The following is a 10,021-nucleotide window of genomic DNA, read 5'->3' on the forward strand; positions in this document are numbered from 1 at the left end:
TTATAAAGGTAGAAAGTAGAATGATAGATATTGAGGCTGGTGGGGGATGTGTGGGTTGGTGTGGTTATAAAGAGAAGTTTGTTAATGGGTACAAATATACAATTAGATAGAATAAATAAGTTCTAATGTTTGATAGCAGAGTATTGTGACTATAATTAACAACAATGTATTATATATTTCAAAATACCTAGAAGAGAGGACTTGAGATATTGCCAACACAGAAATGGTAAATACTTGAGGTGATGGATACCCTAAATATCCTGATGTGATTATTACCCAGTCTATGCATGTAACAAAATATCACATGTATGCTATAAATAAGTGCAAATATTATGCATCAATCAAAAAATTAAAATTTGAATTATCAAAGGTTATGTGATCCAGGAAAAATATTGCTAACAAGGACGTTTGTAGCATTAAATGCCTGTATTAAAACATATAGGAGATCTAAAATCAATACCTCTAAGCTGCCATGTTAGAAAACTAGAGAAGAAAATTTAAGCATAAGGCAAGCAGATAAAAAAAAATAGAACAGTAACCAATTAAATTGAAAACAGTAAAAGAATGGTGAAAATTAAAAAAACCTAACAGCTAATTTTTGAGAAGACGAGTAAAATTGGTAAACATCAGGCTGGGCTAATCAATTAAGAAAGAGAAGACAAATTATTCATATCATAAATTAGAGAGGTTATACAAACTGAGCTCATTGACACTGAAAGGATACTATAAAAATACCATAAATAAATATATTAGCAAAATTTTGATAACACAGGTGGAATAAACCAATTCCTTGAATAATGCAAATTTATAAAAACTTGCACATAAGTGAAAGCACTACATCCATCTTGTTTCACTGGGGAGTTCTATCAACATATGGGAAAAATAATTCTAATTCTCCACAATCTTTTGCAGAAAATAAAAGCAGAGAAAACCTTTTTCTAACCCATTCTACGAGGCTAGCATTACCCTTAAACCGAAACCAGGAGGAGGAGGAGGAGGAAGAGAAGCTACAATATCTATCATATACATAAACACAAAAATCTCTTTAAAAATTAGCAAATCAAATTCAACAATGTCTGAAAAAAGTTATGCACCATGGTAACATGAAATTTTTCTCCAGATATGTAAAAGTGATTCAACATTAGAAAATACATCGATGTAATCTGTCGTATCAACAGGTTAAGGAAGAAACATCATATGATTCTATCAGTTGACATTGAAAAAGCATTTTAGAAAATTCCATACTCATTCATGATAAAAATTATCAGCAAACTAGGAATAAAGGGAAACTACTTTAACTTGATGGACAAGTCAAAAACCAGTTACTAACCTCATACTTAATAAGACACCAGAAGTTTTTGCCCTAAAATTGAGAACAAAGCAAAGAGGTCATCTCTTACCAATATTGTTCAAAATATTTAAATTCCAGTTAGTCAACGATAGGAATAATAATTATAAAAGGTATACCAATTGAAAAGGAAGAAATAAAAATGCCTTATTTACCAGTGGCAACACTGTCACTCTAGAAAATCTCTAAGAATCTACATTAATACTTTTGAAACCAGTAAGTGAGAATAACAAGACTGCAGGCTTCAAGGTTAATACAAAATGTTATTTTTTTCATAAGTACCATTTACAATAAAACTCCTCCTCCCAAAATAAACCCTTACATGCAAATCTAAAACATATGTACAGAATCTATATGCAGAAAAATGACAAAATACAGATGAAAACAATCAAAGAGTGTCTAAATAGAGAGTCCATATGCGTGGATTGAAAGACTCAATATTAAAATATGTAGCCTGTATTTTTTATTGATAGCTTCAATGCAACCCTAGTCAAAATCTCAGCAAGTTATTTTGTAAGTGTCAACAACCTAGTTTTAAAGTTTATATGGAGAAACAAAAGACATAGAATAACCAATGAAATACTGAAGAAGAAACATGTAAAACTTGTATGAACCAGTTTTTCAAGACTTACTATAAAACTATAGGAATTAAGAAGTACTATTGGGGAAAAAATTGCCAGGTAGTTTGAAGAGAACAAAGAGGCCCAAAAATAGATCCGTGTGAATATAGTAAACTAATCTTTGATGATGTAACAAAGTAAATTCAATGAAGAAAGTATAATATTTATAACAAAGGATGCTAGGACAATTGGATGTCCCCATGCAAAAAGAAAGAAAACAAAGAAAAAGAGAAAAAAAGAAAATGAAAAAAGAAAAAACCTTACACCTTACAAAAAAGTAAACTCTAAAAGGATGATAGACCTAAATGTGAGATACAAAATTATAAAATTTATTTAAGGAAACATGAGAAAAATCCCAAATTATATTGGGTTTGGTGATAAGTGTTCAAATAAAATACAAATAGTATGATTCATGAAAAAAATTGATAAGTTGTACTTTATTAAAATTAAAACTTTTGCTCTAGGAAAGACACTGTTAAAAGAGTAAAACGACAAGGTACAGACTAGGAGAAATATTTACATAACACACGTCTGATAAATGACTTGTATCCAAAATATACAAAGACATAAAAACTATCAAAACTTAGTAAGAAAAATAATTCTCATTTTGGGAAATAGGTTAAAGATCTGAATTAATACTTCACCAGAGAAAATACACATATGGCAAATAAACACATGAAAAGCTGCTTGATATAATTTGTACTTTGGGAAACATAGATTAAAAGAACAATAAGATACCACTGCATACCTAGCAGAATGGCTTAAGAAAAATGCAGTACCAAATACTAGAGAGGATGCAGAGCAGCAGGGACCATTGTTAATCCAAATGCAAAATGATACGGCTACTTTGGAAGACAGTTTAGCAGTTTCTTTCAAAGTTAAACATAGCCTTACCATAGTATTCAGCAATTGTACACCTATTTACCTAGTTTCTATAAATATAAGAAAACATATATTTATATAATACCTGCACATGAATGGGTATAGAAGCCATATTCATAATGACAAAAAAAAAAAAAAAAACCAAAAAAACAACAACAAAAAAACACTGAAAAAAAGGACATTCTTCAATAAGTGAATGGATAATTAAATTGTGGTACATTTATAGACTGGAATACTAGTCAGTAATATAGTGACGTGAGCTATCAAAACCACACCAAAAAGATTGAACTTCAACTGCATGTTGCTAAGTGAAAAAAGCCAGTCTGAACTACGTATAATTTCAATTATATGACATCATGCAAAAGACAAATCAATAAAGATGGTAATTGATCAATAGTTGCAAGAGATATAGCAATGAGTAAATCTTAAAGTATGCAAAGTAAATATGGATATATTTTGTGTGTGTGTGTGTGTATAAAGGCATTTAGGTTGTTGGAGGATTCTAGAATGGAAGGCAGACTCTGGTAAAATAATCGAATTGTATTACAGATATATGAAACAACCTCACCAAATGAGGTTCAGGAAAAGGTGTTAATCTAAGTAATTTTGGAAATGTGCAGGGTCTGTAAAACTAAAGGCAAAATAACTTTTACACAGCAATGTAATCTAATTAATAAAGCTGTTTCTCATGGCAATATGGGTTAATAATTCTGAAAGCGCTATACAAAATACTGGCATTGAACAATCATATAAATGGATGGCAGATTATGTAAGGCAGGGTTCTCACTATGGGAATGGTAGTTACAGACAAACAAGGGGATAAGACTAGAATGACCCAGATGATAATATATTTGAGCTGGACACATCAGTATGAGCTCATAATTAGCTTAGCATAATGGAGATGGTTATGCATTGAAATATTTATAGGTATTTATATATACACACAGGTTAGCATACACGTCTACGTTTCCTTGTTTTGCCTACTGAGAGGGCCTTACTCACTGGCAACAAGGATACTTACCATCCAGAGATCTTGGTTTCTATGCTGTTCTCCAGTCAAAGGAATGGGAGCTCCTTGGAGAAATTGGCTAATTCTGATACAGAAGGGCTGGGCTCCCAGCTAAAACCCACCCTTAAGCGTGGAACCGTGGCCCTAAGTGAAAACAGTTAACCCTGTTTTCCTATCCAAATGTTGCCTTTTTGGCTCGCCCCTATCCTGTGCCCATAAAAGACTTCAGGTGGTAGAGCAACGCAAGCAGCTGAGCATCAAGGCCTCAAGTGACTGAGTGGTGAGCAGAGAAGCATCGGAGATTACGGATAGACACTGCTAACTTCAGATGGTGCAGTTTCTGGGAGGCACCCAGCAGGGGATGGCCAGGCTTCAGGGAATGATCACCTTCCCATCCGCTTTCCAGCCTCCCTTTCTGCTGAGAGTCACCCACTGCTCAATAAAATCTTTCAAATTCATCACCTTTCAAATGGTTCTTGTGACTTAATTCTTCCTGGACGCTAGACAAAAACCTGGGTGCCGAGAGAGCATGGGGCTGCCACTCTGACCCTCCACTGAGCTGGTTGGCACTTGGCTGTCCCCGGATGGCAGAGGTGAAAGAGCATTGGTTCTAACACGTTTGGATGCTGCTCAGAAGCTTCTCTGCTCACCTCGCAGTCACTTGTAGCCTTGATGCTCAGCTGCTTGCGTTGCTCTACCACCTGAAGTCTTTTATGGGCACAGGATAGGGGCGAGCCAAAAAGGCAACATTTGGGTAGAAAAACAGGGTTAACTGTTTTCACTTAGGGCCACGGTTCCACGCTTAAGGGTGGGGTTTAGTCGGGAGCCCAGCCCTTCTGTATCAGAATTAGCCAATTTCTCCAAGGAGCTCCCATTCCTTTGATCGGAGAATGGCATAGAAACCAAGATCTCTGGATGGTAAGTATCCTTGTTGCCACTGACTGATGCTGCTGTGGGGCCGGCACAAAGCCTGCTCCTTCCAGAGAGGAGCAACAAGTCAGCCCCAGCGTTTGTTCGTTCTGGTTCCCACATTAACTCGCCCGCACAGTCCCTCCTATGAGGAGCGGCCAGTGATGGGCGGAATGAAATGAGTCACTCCAGTTCCTACCCGCGAATGGGGTCAAGGGAACAATCCCGTCTCAGTTCTAGGGCCAGGGCTGGAAATATACAAAATGAACCTGGACCATTTTGTAGTACCAGAAAGTAAGGAACTGCTGAAAAAAAAGTTAAATATGCATATGCAATGGAGGGAGACATCAAAGGTATACAGAGAAGAATGGAAAGAGGTCCCATTGCCCAAAGCTAGAACAATTTGAGTAAGAAAATAAAGTAGTATTGGATAACCTAAATTATAAAGTAATTATACATGAGTTAATACTGATATAAATAAATGATTGAACAAATACATAAATGATTAGATAAATAGTGGAGAACAGACAAATCACTCCTGTAGAAGAATACAAAATAATTTATGTAGATACTCTACCTTCAAGGAGGTGAATCATAACTCCTCACACTTTACATGTGGGTTGTGCACAGTAATTTTCTTCCAAAGAGTACTGTGTGGAAAGCAATATAACACAGTAACTTCACAGTGGAGAAACCTGACAAACATTCCCAGTCGGATGATTACGGTTAGCATCAACAATGTTAAGCCATGCAGATAGTATAAACCCTTGGTGTAATGGGAGGAAAATGGTACTTTACCTCTGTGAGTCTTCTTCCCCAAAAACGTAACCTCAGCCTACAAAACATTAGACAAATCCCAAAGGAGGGACACTTTACCAAATACCTGACCATTAATTCTCAAAACTGTCAAGGTCATCAAAAACATCTGAGAAACTGCCACAGCCAAGAGAGGACTATGAAGACACGGCAAAGCATCTTGTGGTGTCCTGGGTGGATAGAAATAGGGCATTAGGTCAAAGCTAATCTGAATAAACATATGAACTTTAATTTTTAAAAATTGCTTTCAATCAACAGTCACTCATCACATCTGTTTATTTTTATTTAGTTGCATCATCGGCTGTGAATTAACCTCAATCCACACCTCTCCTGCTGCCTTGGAATACTGGAAATGAGATTGTCTGTACTTTGTTTTCAGTGCCTTTCACTAACACCTTTCTCACCTATCAGCTATTATGTGGTTACTATGTGGTTACCTCACAGGAAAACCAAGCCCTTCTAACCTGCCAGTTGAATTCTACACATCAAATTAGATCTACAAACCCTTTTAACCTGCCAGTTGAATTCTACATATGAAATTCAATTTGATGCCTCTTGGAAACTAGTCCTCAATCCAACCTAGGAAAGGAGGCCAGAACTGCCTTCTGCAGTTGTCATGGTGAAACTATATTGTTCCTGATAGATATCTGTGATACAGGGCTTGAACCTGGCTGTAATCTGGTATATCTCTTCCAAAAAGCAACATTTGTTATTCAGAATGTTAAATTTATGAGCTTATACTAGTTTTCTTTCCTGTATCTGGAATCTCACCTATCAGCTATGCAAGTTAATTTAACCAGAGAAATTAATCTCTTTTCCAGGAAGCATTTAAAAGCAAACAATTCATTCTGTAGTTGATAGCATGTTGCTTAGAACATTAATAAACATCATGGAAGTTTATATCATTTTCTTTACAAAATTAAAATCCACTAATTCACTTAACAAATATTTATTAAGCATCTACTATATTCAAAACACTTCAATAGCCTAGGCAATACATCTCTACAAAAACTAAAAGTACAAAAATAAAAAATAAAATTTAGCCAGGTGTGGTGGTGAGTGCCTGTAGCCCTAGCTACCCAGGAGGATGAGGCAGGAGAATTGCTTGAGCCCTTCTGGGGTTCCAGGTTTCGGTGATCTATGATTGTGCCATTTCACTCCAGCCTGGGCCACAGAATGAGACCCTGACTAAACAAAATAGAATAAAACAAAACAAAACAAAACAAAAGAACAAAGAAACACACACACTCCACTAAGCACTGGGACATTTCAAAACGAAAGGTCTCTGCCTCCCTAGAGTTTTCAATGTACCTGGGGAGATCAACGAACTGACCAAATGTTTCTAACTCAAGGCATTATACGGTGGTCATTCCTACAGCACTGAAAACTTTCTGAGAAGATCAAGGCATTGCGGGAGGGAAAGATCAGAAAAGACTTCTTTGAAGTGGTCTTTGGAGGCCTCTAGGATGGTAATAAGTAAAATCAGTATTAGAGGGTCCTCTGGGAGGAATAAATGGAAAAGGCAGGTGGTAAAGTAGAGCAAGCACTTTGGAGGATAGAATTTGGAGATAGCTGTGTTGAGTAGAGTGACGAAGATAAGAACGCGTTACTGAGATGGTGAAAGCAAAGCAAAAGAGTTAAAGTTTTATTTGATAGGCAATGAAGAGCCACCGAAGGAAGCCATTTGTGATCATAATCTGCCGTGGTCAGATTGGAATCACTCTGGCATCAGTGTAAAGGACACATGGAAAGAGGTACATGTGCAGATGTTTTTCAGGTTCCACATTTGCAATCAGTGCTCATGATCAACTGCAGCATACTTCACTAAATATTCCATTGCCACCAAAGGAATTCATTTCTCTGAACACAGTAGCCAGCACTGGTTCCACAAACCACTAGTCTGTTGGATGTCCAAGAGATATTCCTCTGATTCCACTTGAGATCTTATCTATCCATTACAAAATTCCAATTCTGAATGAATGCCATTCCTTGAATACAGGAAGCATCACATGACTTTTGTACTACAGATATTTAAAGGGAAAGAAATGAGATGAAGTGAGCAGTTATTTGCTTTTCTAAGCCTGATAGACCAGCCAGTGCTTTTATAGAAGGATGCTCCCCCGTATCCATCTGCCACAATTTCCCAAGTGGAATGATGACAGAAAAGGCTAAAAAAATATTCCCAAGGATCTGGAGGTGTAGGTAAAAAGGCCTACTAAAAGCCTTGACATTTCTTTAATGTTTTATGTTTGATTTCTAGAATTATTGTGCATTTTGTTATTCTTTTTAACATATGTGTTCACTGCAGATCACTGTGCATTCCTGGAGTACTCACACACCTGTGGAAGCATGAGTAGGATAAGTTTTTGTTTTTCAGAAGCAGGCAGTGTGGAAAGAGAGCAGATCTCATATCTACCAAGCTCACTCTAAGGACAAGTGAGAATTAAAAGACCAGATGGGCCTGTACATGCTGAACCTCTAAACGGAACTGAGATATACAGACCCTTGAATATGGTCAGCTTTTCCTTGCATTCTGGCGGAGAGAAATACCAAGGCCTTTGGAGACTGAATGGTCAATCTTAAACTAATCAAAGCCTAGCTGTTTGAAACAAGGGATCTAAACTTTCGCTAACTCGATTAACATTTCCCTCTATCCAAATATGAAAAATGGGCCCATTTATTATTTATTGTCTTCCCATCTGATATTTCACCTGCTGCCAACACAGCTAAGCCCAGCCAAGTTTCGTCCGTGGCTGGCCTGCAGGCAGATGATCCCAACAAAGCAGAATTACACCCAGGGAAGCAGATGGGTGACCTTTCTCTCGCCTGCTCTCCAGACTAGAGAACAGATAGCCAAACTCTTTGGGTGGCCCAGCCCCTTTGCTTCTATAAATTAAAATATATATTTTCTGACTGATGGTCTGTTTCTCAGAAACATCGATCACACGTTCATCAAATACCATCTTTCATGCATTATGGCAGAGCAGCCAGTTTTTCTATCTGAAATCCCTAACGTGATACCCCTTCCCTCCTAGCCGACCTTCCCTCAAAATAACTTGGTGTGAACTTTTTTCATTGCTTCTTTTTCCTCCTTCTTTGCAGCCATGTGTTTGAAATGTGTTTAAGATATTGTCACATTTCACATTTTAAATATCATGAGGACAGGCCAATTCTATGATATTTTAAGTGCCCTCATTATGAAACATATGGCCAGAGGGGTGGAGACAGGGAGGTGGGGAATGAAACATGGCAAATTTAATATTTTCCCAAGGGGGGTGGGGAACATGACCTGCAAGATGCAAGAATCTATGTGTGCCACTACTGAAATACCATCTGTTTCCATTCAAATTATCATCTTGAAATTATGACTTTTTTGCATATGCCATAATATATAGGATTCAAGGGCCAAAACACATCATAGTGTTTGCAATCAAAGGATCCAGTTGCTGTTAAAGCTGTGGCAATTCAAAAAAACTTAAAATCCAAGAAAAACAAAAAAATGTTATACGTGTTGTGTTCTCATTTTTATTTCATCTAAAAATATAGATATTGTTATAGAAACAATGAAAGAAATAGTCATTGATGACATCATTGATTTATTTGTCAGTTAATTCACTTATTCTTTTGTTCATTTAGCAGCTAGTTAAGTTGTATGAATTATACATACAGTGTGTGGATATAGGGTGCAGAGATCAGAAGATAGTGGTCAAACTGTTAAAATATAAACAATAAGGCCAATTGCAGAAGTTAACACAGATGTGACAGAAATACCCCAATTTTTGAGGGGAGGGGGGCTATGACATTGCTCAGTGATGGAAAAATCTTTTTAAAGCAGGCCACTTTTAAGCTGATTTAAAAATTAAGCAGGATTTATCTATACAAAGTAGATGCTGACGTTCCCAGGCTTTGAAACAAGAATGTGCAATGATATGGAAGTGCCAATGAGCACCGGCTGCAGATAATTCATTATGACTGGAACATAAAGGGACAGAAACACAAGAGGTGGAGGTAGAGGGGGTGGTTGGAGCCACTCCCAAAGAACCTACCTCCATGTTAATCCAACAAGTACTTTGATAGATAACACCTGATTTCCTGTGAGGGCGAGACACAATGTCTTTGGTTGAAACAGTATCTTGTTGAACACTTGGTATAGAACCAGATTGCAAAAGCCTGTATGTAGGATGTGGCAAGAGTCACAGAGAAGCAGGCAAGCTACGTTAAGTAAGATGCAGAAAGTAAGTTCGTCTGTTACCCTGGAAGGATGTAGAAGAGTAGAGGATAGCCAGGAAGAAGAGTAAGCGATCAGTCGGTGGTAGCATAGCAGACCTCGAGGGCAAAGGGCTAAGAGAGGAACTCCAAATGACAGAGAAAACAAAAAGCACTTTTGGAGAAAAAGACTATCACAAAATTCTACTGCTTTGCTTGCTTTGTCTGGGC

The sequence above is a fragment of the Macaca fascicularis genome, chromosome 7 (assembly GCF_037993035.2).
Source record: "Macaca fascicularis isolate 582-1 chromosome 7, T2T-MFA8v1.1".
NCBI lineage: Eukaryota > Metazoa > Chordata > Mammalia > Primates > Cercopithecidae > Macaca > Macaca fascicularis.